The sequence below is a fragment of the Loxodonta africana genome, chromosome 11, assembly GCF_030014295.1.
Source record: "Loxodonta africana isolate mLoxAfr1 chromosome 11, mLoxAfr1.hap2, whole genome shotgun sequence".
Lineage (NCBI taxonomy): Eukaryota > Metazoa > Chordata > Mammalia > Proboscidea > Elephantidae > Loxodonta > Loxodonta africana.
This window is the reverse complement of record NC_087352.1, coordinates 76,619,851-76,640,763: the sequence shown is the minus strand read 5'-3', so window position 1 is coordinate 76,640,763 and position 20,913 is coordinate 76,619,851. Positions and strand designations below refer to the sequence as shown.

Genomic DNA, 20,913 nt, shown 5'->3' with positions numbered 1-20,913 from the left:
GCAATCTATGGTGAGGTTACTCTTCTACTCTCACGATGAAATAACACGCTGCTTGGTATTGACATCGGAGTGCTTTGGCTCTGTTCCCCTCTAGGCTGCTGTGTTTCTTTTCTCCTCCATTGTTTCTAGATGTCCTTTTTAGCCTGCCTTCCAGAGTCTCATCTTCAACTCCATCTTTCTTCTTCTGAGAATTATTCTGCTCCCTACTCCTGCCCTTGGTCACCGTTAATTGGTTCAGTGGTGTGGACCAGACTCAAATGAAGCCAATGAGGTCCTTCCCTGGGATGAGGGGATATGAAGCCAAGAGAGGGGATTAGGTCAGTTTCTGCCTTATGGTTGATATAAAATGTAAGTGGTTTGGAGCTGTTGGCAGCCGTATTTTCAATAAACCCTGCTTTGAAAGACCTAGTGATCTGCTTCCGCAAAAAAGTAAAGCCAAGAAAACCCTATGAGGCAGTTCTACTCTTTCACATGAGGTTGCTATCAGTTGGAATCCACTTGAAGATGCACAACAACAGACTTAATCTGGCTGTCTCACTTGCAACAAAATGAGTACAAATAAACGTGTTCCTCATGCCAGCATCTGAACACAGCTTCAATAAATGCCACCCAGATCATGTTCTCCTTCAAGGCTCCATTGGTCAGTAAGTATGAAGCCAACTACAACTTCTCACTTTCTGGCACATGGTCACTTTCACTGCAACAGTGAAAGTGCTAATTAATCTGCTTGGTCAGTTAACACTTGTTGCTTACAATCAGAATCTTGTACATTTGGGCAATAGATGTTTCATTTTTTCATTCTCTAACAAATCTGTCTTGGAAAAAGTACAGCCAGAATGCTCCTTAGGAGCAAGTATGGTGAGACTACATTTTAAATACTTTGGACCTGTTATCAGGAGGGATCAGTCATTGGAGAAGGACTTCATGCTGGTTAAGTACAAGGTCAGCAAAAAAGAGGAAGACCCTCAATGAGATGGATTGACACGGTGGCTGCAACAATGGGCTCAAGCATAACAACGATTGTGAGGATGGCGCAGGACCCGGTGATGTTTCATTCTGTTTTACATAGGGTCGCTATGAGTCAGAACTGACTCGATGGCACCTAACAGCAACTGTCTAAGTAGATTATGCAGCAAAGGAAAATGTTATCCTGAAAGTGAGCATAATCTCTTTGTCTTTCAAAGAAATCTCTGTGATTTGCAGGTTAATATAGTATATTCAAGATATTTTAAATAACATAGTTCACCATTTTGACCTCCATGGCTTAATTTCCCAGGAGCATACATTATAGCTTTTATTTCTAGCATAGCATCCAATGGAGATTGCTCTGTATTTAAAAGTTGCAGACATGCAGGCTACCAGACAGAAGACTCCACAAATAGGTGACAAGTCCCAGAAAAAATGATTCATATGTCAAAGTGTCATAGTTAAGGTAAAATTCCCTGCTTCTTGAGTCACCTCTGAAATTCAACTCTTACAACAGGTCTTGACTCTGTTTCTGATGTACCGTCTGTTTCTGACATGGAAATCAGCAACTCAAGTCAGACTGTGCCCTCTTCCTGGAAAACGGGTAAATAAGATTCCCTCATTCTTTGGGTAAGCTAAGCCTGTAATCCTGAACACAACGATCAGGCCAGAAATGTTTGCCTGACAAAAAGACAGCCATCTAAAGAAGTATTTCTAAATCACCTAGGGAGTTTCTTATAAACAAGTCTCATGGGCCCCAGCTCCAAGCCACTGAATCAATTTCCCTGAGGAGAGTCTAAGATTCTGTATTTTTGATTCCGATGATTAACCAAGCTGGGAAACCACTGACCCATAATCAGAAGATGCAATAATCAAAGTATGAGTCCCACATACAGGCTGAGACTTCTTCCCAACAAGTCTGGGAGAAATGAACCCAATCTAATCTTCCCCTTGACGTGTTAGAAGGTGACATATGCAGAAAAGGTGTCCGCAGCAGTGAAGCAGAAGAGAATCACAGAGTAATGACTACAAGCATGTAAGTAGAGGCCATGAGAACTGTAGAGAGAAGTTTAAGTAGTGGTAGAAGCAACTGGAGTCATTGAAGAGTTGGAAGCAGAAGCTGGGCATGCAAAGGGTGCATCTTCAGGATGGAGAGCAATGGGTGTGGCTACTGAGCAATGAGCTGCTGTGGTTGTGACCTGAAGGCTATGACGTGCTGAGTCTCCACAGGCCTGGATACTCTGTAACTGGGATGGTTTCTTCTGCTTCTTGACTTTCCTGTGTTTCCTACAATAAACCCCCATCACCTAAGATACCCTGAAAAGACCTATCTCACCTCTTGGTTTATTTCTTTAAAAAGAAAAGAGGATTTTTAGAGGAACGTGTCCTTTCAAGGGCCAGAGAAAAGGCTTCTGCGGATTCGGTCAACACACTCTCCTATCATTGGAGCCTAAACATCTTTTATGCTTCTTTCTAATTAACTTCTTACAATTACCTTTAAAAGAAAAAATTTAACATTTCCAATACCTCTGCTAAACATGTTTAAACATGCTAAGCAGTTTTGGGAAACCCTCGTGGAGTGGTTAAGTGCTACGGCTGCTAACGTTCGCCAGGCGCTCCTTGGAAACTCTACTGGGCAGTTCTACTCTGTCCTATATGGTCACTATGAGTCGGAATTGACTCGACGGCAGTGGGTGGTGGTGGTGGTAATTATTCTTGAGAGTGTCGCTAAATCTTCCAGTCATTTACTTTTTGCCAAAACATACATGACTTAGGTTAATTTTTACATGTTATTCTGATTGAAGAACATTTAGGAATCATTATTGCATATCTGGCAAGAAAAATGATTCCATTTCTGTTGACCAAAACCATTTTATAAGGAATTCCAGAACTGAATCCCATTGACTAATTAAGCTATGCATTAGCCGTGTTTATTTAAATCCTTATAAAGTAGAGGCTTATATAAAGCAATCCTCTAGGCCCATGCTGGGAGGCCCCTTTACAGGAAAGGGTCATTTTAATGTTTCTTTTTTTGTGATGAGGTACAGAAATATTTATAATCTTAACATCTGAAGTGAAAACCTCCTCAAATTGACTACTAAAATCAAGAATGCTTGGTATAAGGACTTTTTCATTTTCTAGTGAGGAAACTTCTGAAGGGGCTCAAATTCACATCAAGGTCAGTGACTACTGGAATAGAGGCAGGACACAAGGGCACAGAATCTGGAGGCCCGTGTGGCCCCAAAGCTGGATAGAGGGCACCTTCCCTCCTAAAGAGTGCACAGATGGGTGCTGCCAACCTCTGGCTCTCTGGGAATACTTTTATAGGTTTCAGATTGACCATCCTCCTTGTGTTCATGCAGACTTTCTCCAAACAAAGTTTCGTGTAATTTGGTTTTCCTCTCACAAAATTACAATCACTTTCCAGTCCTTTGTTCCGGAGTAATCTAGATTAGAGGATTGGGTATTTGTATATTTTCACGCAAAATATCTATGTACAGCTTACTCCCAAATTTTCTATTCCAGTTATATCTCCTTTGTGGAGGTGGATATACCAGATTTCCTTTACCTTGGTGAGATTAAAGTTTCAAATAAAAAAATCCCCTTTGCTCTGACTCTACAGGCTTCAGACAACATTTGGATTGTAATTTGGCTTCCTTTCTAACTTGCTTGGAAAAAATTCTGCTGACGTGTGCATTCTGATGCACTTATCATTGGCATTGCTTTTTCGTAATTAATAAATGGGCATGTATTATGCATTCACCTCTTTGTGTGCGTGGGCATGTGTATGTACGTGTGCTTCAGTCCCTATAAGTGATGAATCTCTTCCCAGGATTCTGTCAAAGCCAGATTTCTGCGAATTCAAATCTGTGGAATAGTCCCTTGAAAACAGTGAACTAATCAAGGTAAATAATACTTTGTGAAGGCTTTTGGGAGGGACAACCAGTAATGGACACCCTCCTGCAACATCTGGGCTCATATTTTAGTATTTAAAATGGCAAGAGTATAAAATCATATGCTTTGAGAAAATTTAACAAGTAAAATTTGAACTTAATTAAAATCAACAAATTAGAGCACTTTCATTGTACAAAATCTCACTGTCATGGATTGAATTGTGCCCCCCAAAATTATGTGTCAGCTTGGATAGGCCATGATTCCCAGTATTATGTGGTTAACCTCTATTTTGTAATGTGTTGTAAATCCTAACCTCTATATGTTAATCAGGCAGAATCAGTATGGGGTGTATTTGAGTCACTGCCTTACAAGAGTCACATCCTTACTCAAGTCACACCCTTGCTTGAGTAACACCTTTTATCCTACAAGAGATAAAATGAGAGAGAAGCAAGCAGAGAAGAAAGGGACCTCACTATCACCAAGAAAGAACCAGGAGTGGAGCACATCCTTTGGACCTACAGTCTCTGTGCTGAGAACCTCCTAGAACCAGAGGAAGATTGATGCCAAGACACATGGAGATCACCAAGGAACCAAGAAGCAGAAGCTGAAGAGACAAAGGCCTTCTTCCAGAGCCGACAGAGAGACAAAGCCTTCCCCTAGAGCCAGCGCTCTGTATTTGGACTTCTAGCCTCCTAAACTGTGAGAAAACATACTTCTGTTTGTTAAAGCCACCCGCTTGTGGTATTTCTGTTATAGAAGCACTAGATAACTAAGACACTATCAGTTCCCATTAAAATGGAACATTATTTTGATCATTGCAAATAATTTCAATTTTCAAAATGTTCATATGTATCACCAAATAAATATACATGTGTGTGCATTTTTTTAAGAATTTTTAAAATAATTTTTATTGTGCTTTAAGTGAAAGCTTACAAATCAAGTCTGTCTCTCACATAAAAACTTATATACACCTTGCTACATGCTCCCAATTACTCTCCCCCTAATGAGACAGCCCACTCTCTCCCTCCACTCTCTCTTTCGTGTCTATTTCACCAGCTTCCAACGCCCTCCACCCTCTCATCTCCCCTCCAGGCAGGAGATGCCAACATAGTCTCAAGTGTCCACCTGATCCAAGAAGCTCACTCCTCACCAGCATCCCTCTCCAACCCATTGTCCAGTCCAATCCCTGTCTGAAGAGTTGGCTTTGGGAATGGTTCCTGTCCTGGGCCAACAGAAGGTCTGGGGGCCATGACCACCGGGGTCCTTCCAGTCTCAGTCAGATCATTAAGTCTGGTCTTTTTATGAGAATTTGGGGTCTGCATCCCATTGCTCTCCTGCTCCCTCAGTGATTCTCTGTTGTGTTCCCTGTCAGGGCAGTCATTGGCTGTAGCCGGGCACCATCTAGTTCTTCTGGTCTCAGGATGATGTAGTCTCTGGTTCATGTGGCCGTTTCTGTCTCTTGGGCTCGTAATTACCTTGTGTCCTTGGTGTTCTTCATTCTCCTTTGACCCAGGTGGGTTGAGACCAATTGATGCATCTTAGATGGCCGCTTGCTAGCATTTAAGACCCCAGACACTGCTCTTCAAAGTGGGATGCAGAATGTTTTCTTGGTAGATTTTATTATGCCAATTGACTTAGATGTCCCCTGAAATCATGGTCCCCAAACCCCTGCCCTTGCTACACTGGCCTTTGAAGCATTCAGTTTATTCAGAAAACTTCTTTGCTTTTGGTTTAGTCAAGTTGTGCTGACCTCCCCCGTATTGCATGTTGTCCTTCCCTTCACCTAAAGTAGTTCTTAGCTACCAACTAATTAGTGAATACCCCTCTCCCACCCTCCCTCCTCTTGTAACCACAAAAGAATGTTTTCTTCTGTTTAAACTATTTCTCAAGTTCTTGTAATAGTGGTCTTATATAATATTTGCCCTTTTGCAACTGACTAATTTCACTCGCATAATTGTGTGTGCATTTTTAATGTTACAAACTAGAAAGGATCATGTTATATACTATATATATTAGAATAGGCCATTTTCTGATTCACAAATTACAGGGCATAGCAATCTGATCTCCAAAGCCACAATCAATTAAAAGCTGACATAAAGTTCAGAGTTTCATTTGTTCCCTTAGGGTCAGCTTTTCTCTCTCATTCTTCTCTTTTTAGATTATATTCTTACTATCTTATGTTATTCCATCCCAGAAAAAAAAAAAAAGAACTAAAAAGGAAGAAAAAAACTACAAAATATGAGAGCTGTGGTATTTCTTTCCTAAATAAGGAACTAAAAGGACTAGAATACATTACCTGACAAGAGTTTAAAATCCTCTATAACATCACACCATCGCATATGTGAAAAAAGCTACACTAATTATAGAACATTCTGAGAGCATGTAAAGCCAAAATGGTGGACGAGAAATAGGAAATAAACTGCAAACCAGGTGCTCACCTCCCCAAATGGGAAAGTTTGTGTAAGTATTAGTATTCCTGGAATTGCTTTACCCATCATTTAAGGACATACAGACTGCACACCAACTATATCGGCAAAGAATTTCTGATTATCATTGTGTAATACCAAGAAATAAATGTCTAGCACAGACTTCGTGTTTATAATGTTACACTCCCCAAAAACCAAACCCATTGCTGAGAATTCCAACTCATAGCGACTCCACAGGATGGAGTAGAACTGCCCCATAGGGTTTCTAAGCAGTGGCTGGTGGATTTGAACTGCCAACCTTTTGGTAAGAAGCCAACCCCCTAACCACTGCACCATCAGGGCTCCAGGGTTACACTTGGAAACCCTGGTGGCATAGTAGTTAAGAGCTACAGCTGCTAACCAAAAGATCAGCAGTTTGACTCCACCAGGTACCCTTACACTAAAGGGTGTAAATGTGGTTTTGAAGGCTATCCATATTCCTTGGTTCTTGACTAGCAATACTAATAGAAATCTCAATATAATACTTGCCCTTTCTTTTACTATTATACTCTAAGGATTCTTTTTCTTTATTTTAATGTGGCATGTGTCCTTAAAGTATTTTGCCATTCTTAGTATCATTCAAGAAAGTTTCTTAAGTGTTCAAAGGTAGCTACAAGGAAGTCAATGGCTGTCTCCCGTTGGGAGGCAATTCTCCATGGATCTTATGTTTCTCCAAAGGTCCTTTTGTTTTAGACTACCTTTCCAAGGATATTTGTAAAGCAAAGAGCCTTTGAGAGATAGAGACAGTTGTCTCCGTCTGGAGCAGTGGATTGTTTTACTTCCTGTTCAGTTAACAAAGATAACGTCTCCCTCTGCAGTGAGGGTCTGGTAAGTTTGCTTGTAGCCTGTTATAAAAGACTGAGGTTTCCTAAGTTTAGGGTTCCTCAGAAGTGATGTAAACCTGCTGTGTGCACAGCATCCACCTGGGCCATCTACATCACCCCATGGGACTTAAGGGACAAGTGGATCTGACACAAACACAATGCTCTCTTGCTTGCCATGCCCTGAGTAACAAAGTCCTTTTTCTCTGACCAGGAGTGTCATGTCTTCTGCCAGCATCTATGCAATTGGGCAGGCTAATTTTCTGGTTTGCGCCCGTTGCTGTCTAGTCGATTTCAATTCATGGTGACCCTACAGGACAGAGTAAAACTGCCCCGTACGGCTTCCAAGAGCAGCTGTTGGATTTGAACTGTTGACTTTTTGGTTAGCAGCCATGATCTTTACCACTGTGCCACCAGGGCTTGCAAGCAGAGTAAAATCTGTGGCCCTTCATCTGCTTCCATAAAGACCCACAGTTGGAATCATATTATCTTACCAATGACTTAAGATAATGTTATGGATTACATTGTGTTCCCCTTTCCCACTCCCCCCACCCCAAAAAAATGTTGAAGAATGTGATCCTGTTTGGAAATAGGGCTTTTGAACATGTTACCAGTTAGACTAACACGAGGTCATATCAGAGTAGAATAGGTCCTAATCCTACGTGACTAGTGTCCTTATAAAAGAGGAGAGAAACTGAGACAGGCAGACAGTGGCCATGTGAAGATACACCTACAAGCCAGGGAAATGTCAAGGATCTTCAGCCATAACAGAAACTAGGAGAGAGGCATTGAACAGATTCTCTTTCTGAATCCTCAGAAAGAATCCACATAGCCCTGATTTCAGACTCCTAACCAGCAGAACTGTGAGAGAATAAAATTCTGTTCTTATAAGACACCCGGTTTGTGGTATTTTGTTACAGCAGCCCTAGGAGACTAATACAAACAGTATAAAAAGAACCTAAAATTGAAGGTCTTGTCCTGAGATAAGGAAGATGAGGAGGATCAGGGAGGAGAGCTCAGAATATGTTGAGCTCAGATATCTGTAGAACATCTAAATGGTGATGCCCAGGGCTAAAGTTCGGAGAGAAATCTTGGTCAGAGATACAAGTTTGTGATTGACCATCATGTTCAAAACGATGGTTCTAAACTTACATTTTTAAGTAATTATAACTGTCAAATATGTGTTTCTAAAAAGTGTCCAATTCCAACTTCCTATATGTTAGATCTAAACTTATATTTTAAAATAATTATAATAGGTAGATGAATGTCTGTGTAAAGTACCCACCTCCTACTTCCTATATACCAGAACATGGGAATTATTACATGAAATTAATTACATTAATAATAGTAGTTTATTTTACAAATCATACCATAGTGTCAGTTATCCATTTTCTAATTGACTCAATATGGTAATATGACCTATATACAGCAAAAAATTTAACTGCTAGACAGATAGTCCCAATTTTTTAAACATTAAATTTAACAAGGAGCTTTGAATCTCCCCAACCGAAATTTATTTCAGACTAAGAGATATTTCCTGCATTTTAATCAACCTTTCCTTGAGTCTAAAATTCTTTTTTACATACTAGAACAATAGCTTTCTAAAGAATAGCATTAGGCATTAAAAAAAGGCATAGCTTTCATTTATTACATAAGAATATTTTAAAAGCTCATTTTAGCTCTAGTTATTCTGGAATCTTTTTTTATTATACTGCTTTTTCTTTGTTGTTTTTATTTATTCATCTAGTCCTAGAGCCCAGGTAATTTTTAAATCATTATGTGCCCCAAAAATCCAGTAGAAAAAAATATGTTTCTATGGTTTTCTATGATTATTAACCCAAAATTCCATGGAAGCATGGGAAATAAGAAGGAATAGGAGTAGACACTAACTTCTCCCACCCCCCCCCCTTTTTTTTTTTAAATAGGAAACCACATGCTGTAGCAAAACCAGGCCACCCTTTAACAAATAATTAGGCCCAAATGTTAATCTTTGAATAAAGAAAAAATAGCTTAAAGAGGAGGCTGAGGTGTTGGAGGAAGACCAGAAGGGTATTCTGTCATGAAAGCCAAGATGAGTTTCCCTGTTTTGAGTTTAAATCTGAAGAAAAGCAAAGAAGGGAGAGCTGAACAAAAAATTATACTAACAAGCCATTTTTGTAAAGAAAACTCTTGTAATGAGGTATGGTGGAGGTGAAATGTTCAACAAAAATTACTACAGCTGTTAATCTTAGTTGACTGAAAAACAAAAAAGGCTAAAATGACTCTGTGAAAATGAAAATTGAGTCAAAAGGAAAATTACTGTTAGCTGGGAACACGGCATTATTAAACGTGCACACTCCAAACTTCCATGAACCTCTTGCAAACAGCTGGTCAAGGAATTTGCTTATTTTTTAAAAATAAGACTATGGGATAGATAGGTAGGTAGGTAGACAGACAGACAGATAGATAATCCATAGATACATATAGATGATAGGTGGATAGATACAGATAGATGATAGATAGACATACATGAGATAGAGATATAATTATACTTACAGGAAAAATGGAAAAACAAGGAAAAAAAATCTGAATGATATTGCTATAGAGCCCAAAGAATATGTGACTAGAGATATATCCATGAAATTAAAATATTAATAGGAGGAAAAAAAAAAAAGCCCACAGGAACAATGTGAAAAAATGGAAAATAAAAATATAACCAGGGTATAAATGAATAGAGGACATTTCAATTTAGATGTTTGCAGCTGTTTCTTCTCATTTCACATCAGCAAATGAAGGTCCCAAAAGCTTGACTCCATCCACATCATTAAGGTTGACTCTACAAAAAAAAAAAAAAAAATTTTTTTTCTACTTTGAGGAGGCGTTCTTCCCCAGTCGTACTTTGAGTGCCTTCCAAACTGGGGGGCTAATCTGGCACTATATCAGACAATGTTCTGCTGCTAAGGTTTTCACTGGCTAATTCTTTTCAGAAGTAAACTGCCAGGTCCTTCTTCCTACACTGTCTTAGTCTGGAAGTTCAACTGAAACCTGTCTGCCATGAGTGACTGTCATGAATTGAATTGTGTCCCCCCAAAATGTGTGTCGACTTGGTTAGGCCACGATTCCCAATATTGTGTGGATGTCCTCCATTCTGTGATTGTAATTTTATGTAAAAGAGGAATAGGGTAGAATTGTTAACACCATCCTTACCCAGGTCACATCCCTGATCCAATGGGAGTTTCCCTGGGGTGTGGCCTTCATCACCTTTTATCTCTCAAGAGATAAAAAGGAAAGGGAAGCAAACAGAGAGCGGGACCTCATACCACCAAGAAAGAAGAACTGGGAACAGAGTGCACCCTTTGGACCTGGGGTCCCTGCATGAAGAAGCTCCTAGTCCAGGGGAAGATTCATGACAAGGCGGACAGAGAAAGCGTTTCCCTGGAGCTGATGCCCTGGATTTGGACTTTTAGTCTATTTTACTGTGAAGAGATAAATTTCTCTTTGTTAAAGTCATCCACTTGTGGTATGTCTGTTACAGCAGTACTAGATGACTAAGACAGAATTTGGCACTGAGTGGGGTGCTGCTCTAACAGATGCCTAAAATGTGGAAGTGGTTTTGAAACTGTGAATGACAGAGAACCAACCATGGCAGAGAAGCAGCAGCAGCAGAATCAGGAGATTAGAGAGAGAGGGTGCTGGAGCCAACCCATGGAGTGAGACAGCTGAGTGCCTATGCGCAGGAGGCTTCCTGGCGGAGTGGGGTGCCTCCGGGCACTTATCAGTGAAGCTACAGAGCTTTGGAACACTTGCCCCAGCAGGGCAGATGCAGGCGTGAAGCCCTAAGAGCCGAGATGCCAAGAAACCAGGAAACAGAAACTGAAGAGACAAGGAACATAAGAAGCCAAGCTGCCTCAGTTTCAAAAGGTATGGCCATGACCTCAGGGGTTTCAAAGGGTGGAGCCATGGTCTCTGGTGTTTCTAAGGGTGGAGTCACCAGTCAGACGGGCTAGGAGAATGGTGTGCCTAAAGCCGAGTGAGCAGAGTTGCTGTCCCAGTGGGCCTGCAAGGCGGAGCTGAAGTCCAGGGCCCAGGAGCCTCTGCTCAGAATCCAGAAAATGTGGCCAATACCTAGAGTTTGGAGGACAGGGCCATTGTGTAAATTGTCTCAGAGAACAGAGGATTATTTTCAAAGCCTTGAAAGCTAATGTAACGGTTCTGCTGACTTGTTTGGTTCCTGTTATCCCTTCTTTTCCTCCAGTTTCTGCCATTTATAACAGAAATGTCTAGCTTGTACCTATTCTGCCATTGTACCTTTGGAAGCAGAGAGCTTGTATTCTAGATTTCACAGATAATGAGGAATTTTTGGATTCTGGACTTGGAGTTAAGACTTTTCCTTGGAGTTAAGACTTTCTTGGAGTTAAGATTATATGATGGTGTGAATATGTTTTGCATGTTGCAAGGGTGTGATTTTTTGGGGGGCCAAAGAGTGGAATGTCATGGATTGAATTGTGTCCCCCCAAATATGTGTCAACTTGGTTAGGCCATGATTCCCAGTATTGTGTGGATGTCCTCCATTTTGTGATTGTAATTTTATTTTGAAGAAGATTCCCAAAAAAGCCGGTGCCGTTGAGTCGATTCCAACTCATAGTGACCCTATAGGACAGAGTAGAACTGCCCCATATAGTTTCCAAAGAGCGCCTGGCGGATTTGAACTGCTGACCCTTTGGTTAGCGGTTAGCAACAGTAGCACTTGACCACTATGCCACCAGGGTTTGGATTAGGGTAGGATTATAACATCACCCTTACCCAGGTCACAACCCTGATCCAATGTAAAGGGGGTTTCCCTGGGGTGTGGCCTGCACCACCTTTTATCTCTCAAGAGATAAAAAGGAAAGGGAAATGAGCAGACAGGGGGACCTCATACCACCAAGAAAGAAGCACTAGGAGCAGAGTGAGTCCTTTGGACCTGGGGTTCCTGCACAGAGAATCTCCTAGTTCAGGAAAAGATTGAAGAGAAGACTGACAGAGAGAGAAAGACTTTCCCTGGAGCTGACAACCTGAACTGGGACTTTTAGCCTATTTTACTATGAAGAAATAAATTTCTCTTTATTAAAGTCATCCACTTGTGGTATTTCTGTTATAGCAGCACTAGATGACTAAGACGGTGACCCTGCTGATATCTGATTACCAGTGGCGTAGCTTCCAGCATCACAGCAACATGCAAGCCTCCACAGTATGACAAACTATTCAATCTCTATGCTAAGCAAATAATCCGAGAAGCTCTATGAAGAAGACAGAGCATCAAGATTGGAGAAAGACTCATTAACAACCTGTGTTATGCTAATGACACAACCTTGCTTGCTGAAAATGAAGAGGCTTTGATGCACTTACTGATGAAGGTCAAAGACCACAGCCTTCAGTATGGAATACACCTCAACAGAAAGAAAACAAAAACCCTCACAACTGTACCAGTAAGCAATGTCATAATAAATGGACAAAAGATGAAAGTTCTCAAGAATTTCATTTTACTTGGATCTACAATCAACGCCCATGGAAGCAACAGTCAAGAAATCAAAAGATGCATTGCATTTGGCAACTTTGCTGCAAAAGACCTTTTTAAAGTGTTGAAAAGCAAAGATGTCACCTTGAAAATTAAGGTGTGCCTAACCCAAGCCATGGTGTTTTCAGTCACCTCATATGTATGCAAAAGCTGGACGATGAATGAGGAAGAACAAAAAAGAATTGACACCTTTGAACTGTGGTGTTGGTTAAGAATTTTGAATATACCATGGACTGCCAAAAGAATGGACAAATCTGTCTTGGAAGAAGTACAACCAGAACGCTCCTTAGAAGCAAGGATGGTGAGACTACGTTTCACATGCTTTGGACATGTTATCAGGAGGAATCAGTCCCCGGAGAAGGACATAATGCTTGGAAAAGTAGAGGGTCAGCCAAAAAGAGCAAGACTTTTGAGAAGATGGAGTGACACGGTGGCCAAAACAATGGGTTCAAGCGTAGCGACAATTGTGAGGATGGCACAGGACCCGGCAGTGTTTTGTTCTGTTGTACACGGGGTCACAACTGACTCGACAGCACCTAACAACAACAACAACATAGAGAACATAGCACAATGAAGAGATACTGCTGAAAGACAAGAATAGTGAGAACAGGATTGAGAAGAGAGAAAATTGAAATGGAAATGAACAGAGCACAATTTCTGAAGAAGAGAACAACACATTGTTAGAACAGTTTGATTGCACTACCCTTAGGAAATGGCCAAGATGCAATAATAATGATAAAAAGAAGCCTAAATTGTTCTGTATAGGAAATGAAACAGGTTGTTAAGATGGGATTCTTTCTGTCTCCATTTTCACTGATGTCCTAAAAGTCTAAGAATAAAACAAAAGGTGGAAAGTGATTTCACATTCCAAAGTGAGGTGCTAAATGACCAATGCAGAATTCACAAAGGCAACAGTCAATATCCAGTTGACTCAACATCCACCTGAAGGGTATAAAAGGGTGAAGTTTAGAGGTCTAGAGAGGTTTTCAATGGAACTTCTCAGTTTGGCCTGGAGCCCATGAATGCTACAGGGAAGAAAGGTGAGTGACAGACCATGACTAGAAAAGCCTAAGGGCAAGAGACTGGGCCTGACTAGCTCCTCTTATAGAGGAGTAAGGAAACATGGCTGCACTGGCAATGGTTTGCATCTGCAGTTTGCTGGTACTAAGTACAAGGTGTGGACTGTGTAGGACAGAAGGCCATTCTGCAGCTGGATTTAAATAGGCATTACCTAAGAAAGTCACCTAGAGGAACCGGGACCCCAAGAGAGAGAGACAGCCATAAGTAGACACCCAAGGAGGCACTGCCCACATTTGGGAAGTTTAGATGAGAGACCTCCAGCGATGGGAGAGGGATGTCTTCCAAGAACCCACAACATGCCCCATGATAATAAGTCAGCTTTAAACAACTGCTAAGATGAGAGTGCTCAGCGCCAATTCCAGATCATCAGAAAACCAGCGAGGTAAGACCTTTCTTGACCCTTCCTTCTGCTACTTAACTCCTTCACCAAAGTCCGAAGACCCATGGGCAGTCATGTATAGAGAGATAGGAAGGAGGAGAATTACACAATAGAAAAGACAGAAGTGGATGAATAAAGGCATGTCACATGCCCCTCAGAATATTACAACCGGGTATAAACCTCTAATGGGTACAAAGTGATTTTCCTCACAAGCAAAAACATACAAAGAGCGCCCTCAAATATTAAAAGGTGTCTGGATTTACACACCACAATAAATACAGTACAAACTATGAGAATACATTCTATGAATAACAACAACAAATTAATGTCATGACTCCTACAGAAATGCAAATTAAAACTACTATAAGTTATGAATACATACCTGTTAAAATGGCTAAAATCCAAAAACCTGACAAGACCAATTGCTGGCATGGATGCAGAGCAATAAAAATTCTATTTGTTGCCAGTGGGAATGCAAAATGGCACAGCCACTTCAGAAAACAGTTTGGGAGTTTCTTATCTAGTTACTACTCTAAAAAAACTCTATGGCCCCAAAATTCCACTTCTAAGAATTCACCCAAAAGAAGTAAAAACTTAGTTTACACAGCAACATGAATGTGTGTGTTTATAGCAACTTTATTCATGATCATCCAAAACTGGAAATAACCTAAATGACTTTGGACTGGTAAATGGATAAACAAACTGTGGTACACCCATTCAGTGGAATACTCTTCAGCAACAAAAAGGAATAAACTACTGCTACATGGAGTGATGTAGACGACTGTCAAATGCAGAATGCTAAATGAAAGAAGCCAGAGACAAAAGGCTACATATTGTATAATTGCATTTATATGACATTCTGGAAAAGGAAAATTACAGAAACAGAAAACAGGTCAGTGGCTGCCAGGATTTGGGGCTAGGGAGGTGGTTGACTACACAGAGACAGCAGGAAGGAACTTAGGAGGGGATGGAACAGTTCTGTATCTGAATGGTGATGGGGGTTACATGACCATATGTGTTGGTCAACACTCAGAGGTATACACCCAAAGGAATGAATTTTACTATACGTAAATAAAAAGGGAACGAAATTTTTTTAAATATACTAACTAGAAAAAAGCAAACAAAAGATATCATTGATTAGTCTAGTACATACAGCAAAACATTTTCCTCTATCAGACATGAGATTCTGATTCTTCACAAATGCTGGACTCATATAGTTGTCTGAAGTTCCTACCTATTAAACTAAAAATGAACATTTTTAATTTAACATTAGATACAATTGCAGCCAATGCCCAGGATAGTGCTTCTAGCACCTAGAACAGTGCCCAAGCAAGAGAGTATTAATATTTGTTGAGTAACTCATTAGAACTTCTACACTTGATAACACTTTGAATGAAAATGTTGGTTAAAAAAAAAAAAAAAGCACAATACAGAAGCTAACCCAATGTTCCCACTTCCCTAAAACTGTTAAACTTTTTGTCATGGTTAACAGGCTCAGTCATTCAGATTGCTTTTCTCATTCTTTGAAAAGGAAAATGAATTCACATGCATACAAGTATATGAATTTAGTTTTAGAAGCTCATTTTTATTAAACTAAATTCCAGGATTATGAATATTTATAATTTGTAAAGCATTATACATACACTAGGAGCCCTGGTGGTACAGCGGTTAAGAGTTCAGCTGCTAACCAAAAGGTTGGCAGTTCGAATCCACCAGATGCTTCTTGGAAACCCTATGGGGCAGTTCTACTCTGTCCTGTAGGGTTGCTATGAGTCGGAATCGACTCGATGGCAATGGGTTTGGTTTTTTTTGTTTGTTTGTTTTTGGTATCCATACGCTATATTAAAGTCTTAGAACAGCTGTTGAACATTGGCACAGTTAAACATAAAATTCATTCAGCTTATAATACACAAAAAGTAAATCAATCAATACATTTCTTCCATTCAACTCGACAAGAATTGCCAGTATGTGTTCTACATCATTCTATGTATTAAGGGTTGGTTTGAAAGAAGCAAATCTCATGGTTGATGTGCATGACGTCCAAACCTGCAATCAAAACACAGCCTATAATCTTGAACTGAATTGGAGACTTAAAACAGTGCCATGATTGCTATAGATAGAATTGATTATAGGTTTATGGTTCACACAGCCATTTAAAATTGCATCTATTGGAGGGGGTTGCAAAGAGAATTCTCAAATGGAATTAAAGTAAATCATGTTTAAACATTATAATAGATTTTATTCGTACTTACTACTTGTCAGGCATGAACTAAGAACTTTTTGAAATTTGATCTTCACAATGACCCAGTGAGATGGGAACTGTTATTACCGTATTATACAGATGTGAAAACTAAGGTGGGTGGTGAAGTTACTTTCCCAAAGTCTCATACCTAATAAGGGATAAAGCCAGGATTCAAATCCTGATGGTCTGACCTAGGAGCCATTCATCTTAGGTAGTCTCTTTTTGGCAAAAAATCATCCTATTGCCATATTGACAACCCTGGTGGCATAGTGATTAAGAGCCACGTCTGCTAACCAGGAAAAGGTCAGCAGTTCAAATTCACCGGGTGCTCCTTGGGAGCCTTATGAGGCAGTTCTACTCTGCCCAATAAGGTCGCTATGAATTGGAATCAACTGGACGGCAATGGGTTTGGCTTTTTGGTTTCTGTATTACCATACTATGATCTATCTATAAACACTTAAAGTATTTAAATACTTAAAATAAATTTGATACACCAATCTTGTAATTGATTTTGAAATCTATATTTTAGCTTATATTGTTATTATAACTTGTTTTAAAATTTGAGAGATGACTTTTGCCACCTTTTTTAAACAGTCCCAGATTTTGACTTTTGGCTAACTATGAGATACTCAACGATTGAATCAAGCTGGTAAGTTTTACTGTTCTTCATAACAGCCTAGGGGCCCTTGTCTTCTGAGTCATGTTGCCCTAAAAGGTCAAATTCCACTGGGAGGAATTTTCTAGGTGCTCAATTGAAACCTCAAAATGTAATTCACCAACACACAATTCAAGCAGTATTTACTGAACAACAACCATGTTCCAAGCACTTTAAAACTCATTATCTCGAGTGTATAAAACAGTGCTGTGTTATTGAAAAAACAAAGGTTAAGAGATTTGCCTATAGTTAACAAGTGGGGGTGGAAGAATTCTTACCCACGTCTTTTATCATTTTGGCCTCTATTTTAGATTGCACTATGACAAATTAGGTGACTTTCTGAAGAATAAAACTTGACAATGTGTTAAGATATTAAAAGTTTCATGAAAACCCATCCATCCTCGTTCTCTGAATCGAGGTAATGACTTTACTAAAAAGTCAGCAACAATTTTAATTATGAAGTATTTCCTGGGTTGAGGTCTTTAGTACCTTAGGTTGATAAGCTATCGTAACTTCCGTGATTCTAACTCTCTTTAGCGGAAGAAAAAAAACAATTTCCACTCCACTAAATTCTGCTTCATATAAAACTAATTTGACTGTTTTAAAGACAAACGGTAAAGATAGCACTGGGACAAAATTGCACCCCTGCTGCCCTCTAGTGGATATAGTAGGTTTCAGAACTCTCTTGCTGGGTTTTAGTAAAATCCATCATAGAAAAAAATGGGGCATCCTTTCTCCCTCTGCTCTGCTCCCTCCCCTTTCTTCTCCTCCACCATCTGGTCTTGTCGCAGTTCCAAAACTACCCTGGCAATGTCACTCAGTGTCAAAGCAAAACCATCACCCCAGATTTCCCTCTCATCATCCACAAGCAGCCCTGAGATTTTTAATGTTATTTTAATTTTGTTTAATTGGTCTCACAATTTTTATGTTTTACACCAGGAAGAGAGAATTTTGGGGGACAGCCACTAATCCACGCAAACATCAATCAGTAGCCAAGAAGTAGAAAGTGATCCAATTTAGATGTTTCCCCAGACTCACTAAAACTATACAGGATTGAGAGAAGACTTGTTGCTAAAAAAAACAAAAACAAAAACCCCAAACCTCTTGCCATCAAGTCGATTATGACTCATAGCGACCCTATAGGACAGAGTAGAACTGCCTGCCGGTAATTCTGACTCATGATAACCCCGTGTGTTATAGGGTAGCACTGCTCCATAGGGTTTTCTTGGCTGTAGACTTAATTGAAACAGATCTCCAGGTTACCTGCCTTAAATTCTGTATTAACATGAGATGGGAATACAATTAAAAGTAATAAACACAACAAATTTTGATGCTGGAAAAAGCCCGGGTGCCCAGACTGTGACACTAAATGTCTGGGGTATTCTAGGTGCCCAGGAGAAATTGCAAACACACTCCTCTTATATCTGTAGGCAATTGTTATCTCACAAGTAGAAACTCAAACATTCCTCTGGGCAAAATGTTTTTTCTCCAGAGAATCCACTAACATTAACTGAGTCCATCAGTTATACAAACTAAAGTAAGTACTCACTATAATTCTTAGGGAAATTATAAAATAAACATTAACTTCAATGCAAATGGTTTAGATTGGGGTGGGCAAACTACAGCCTGTGGGACAATTCCAGCCTGCCACTTGTTTTTATAAATAAAGTTTTATTGGGTCACAGCCACGTCCATTTATTTATGCATTATCTATGGCAGCTTTCATGCCTGCGAGGCCTAAAGAATTTACTATCTAGCACTTTACAGGAAAAGTTTGCCTGCCTCTGGATTATTAGCATATCACTTATTCCTGGGAGATACAGGAACAAGAGGTGGAAATTGGAATGTCTCCTCACAATGTCACCCTAATGGCACATTCACAAAGTTTTTGTTTCCTATTCCAACTGAGATCTGCTGGTTTTGGGGTCTAAGTTCCCAAGGGAGGAATTCTTTCACTAGGAACCACAACAAAGGTGGCAGGGAACTGGAAGCTAAGACTGCCATCTAGCCACTGGATTCCTCACACTATAGAATAAGCAAAGGAGGAAGTTACTGTATTGACTAAGGTTACTAATTCTAATTACTAGAGAAAAATAGGGCTGGTTCTATACAGTGGGGACAAAAAGGAGTATGCCTGAAACCAAAAGATTCTCAGGAATAAAGCTTACGAACTCCCATACCCAGTGGCAGGCAGGCAATTCAAGGACCAGATCATCAGGAATGAGGAGTGGTCACTCTGTGTGGTAAAGAATCATGAGCAGCAAAGGTGCTGGCTAAGGGCAAAGGGACATGGAAGTGGAAGAAGGAAGTTATAAGTACCAGCCATTTACACAGCACCAGTTGCAGAAACCAGGATTGTGGTAATAAAACAAAATTTTTTTTTTAAATCAAACCTATTGCTGTCGCCTCAATTCCAACTCATAGCAACCCTATAGGACACAGTAGACCTGCCCTATAGGCTTTCTCGGTAGATTCAAACTGCTGACATTTCGGTTTGTAGCCACAGCTCTTAACCACTGCAACACCAGGGCTCTGTTTATATTACCTAATTTTTCCTCTTCCCCTTACTACATAAGGTGTGTTAATAGCAGGCAACTTTTTTTTTTTTTAGTGTTATACAGTTTTATTACAGCAAAAATGATGCAAATGAAGAGATACCTGGGGCAAGGTCTGGGAGGGTTCCCAATGTGGAGCTTTCATGTCCCAAAAAGGAATGCACTACCCTTCCAAGCAACGATGGGCTCAAACATAGCAACAATTTTCAGGATGGTGCAGGACTGAGAAGTGTTTTGTTCTGTTATACATAGGCTCACTATGAGTATCAACCAACTCTAGGGCACCTAACAACAATACCACCACCCTCCCATGGGCATTGATGATTTTCATCCACCAGGAAGCCCATGTCCAGAGCCTTTATTGGGACCTCATTACACAGTCATGATTGAGTGAATCAGGCCTCCCACACCTGAGCTGAGTTACCTCATTAGCATGATCTACTGAGTCTGGTCTGGAGGCCAACAGATAACAAAGGGTTACTTCAATTACTCGGAAAATTTCAAGGGTTTAGATTTAGCTCTCAGGAACCAAGGACAAAGATCAAATTACTTTAGGTAAATTCTTTACTCCACACCGCAGTCACGTATTCCAGGGATGAGGATATGGACATCTTTGCAGGGATATTATTCTGTCTACCACACTGGGGGTAGGAATACGGGTGGCTGGTGAGAGGGTCCAACTGTAGGGGATTTAGACAAACATGTTAATGTCTACTTATGAAATCATGGGGTTAGCTGGCCACAGAACAGGAGTACTTCATGTGATGGGGTCTGTGTCTGGGTCCTCCTGCCCACTCCTTGCAGTTGTAGGCTGCGGGTAGTCACCCCTAGACTTAGTCTGCTTTCCTGTGAGTAAGCAGAGCTAACACTGTTATAGTAACCCATGTACCCAGTGCTCTCAGCTCATTCATTCACCGAATTCTCACAGCAGCCCTCTGAGGTAGATTCGATTGCTGTCCCTATTTTTCAGATGAGGAGCCTGAGGCACAGAGAAATTAGGCAGCTCATCCAAGCATGCACACCCTAGAAGTGGCGGAGTCAGGATTTGAACTGAGGAAGCTTGGTCCTGGAATTCCTGCTGTTAAACATTTGTCCCACCTTAAAACTCCATCAGGAGCCCTAGTGGCACAAATGGTGAAGTGCTCAGCTGCTAACCGAAAGGTTGGTGATTTGAACCAACTCAGTGGCTCCACAGGAGAAAGACCTGGTAATCTGCTTTCATAAAGATCACAGGCTACGAACCCCCCTGGGGCAGTTCTCTGCTCTGCAGCATGGAGTTGTTATGAGCTAAAAACCACTGACAACCAACAATATCCCAC

General features: G+C 40.4%; 1 protein-coding gene across 1 annotated transcript in view; it reads right to left on the bottom strand.

Annotated features, from left to right (window-relative positions):
• The window catches only part of B4GALT6 (beta-1,4-galactosyltransferase 6), a 347,211-nt gene that overhangs the window by 208,987 nt on the left and 117,311 nt on the right, over positions 1–20,913 (bottom strand). The window lies entirely within an intron of this gene.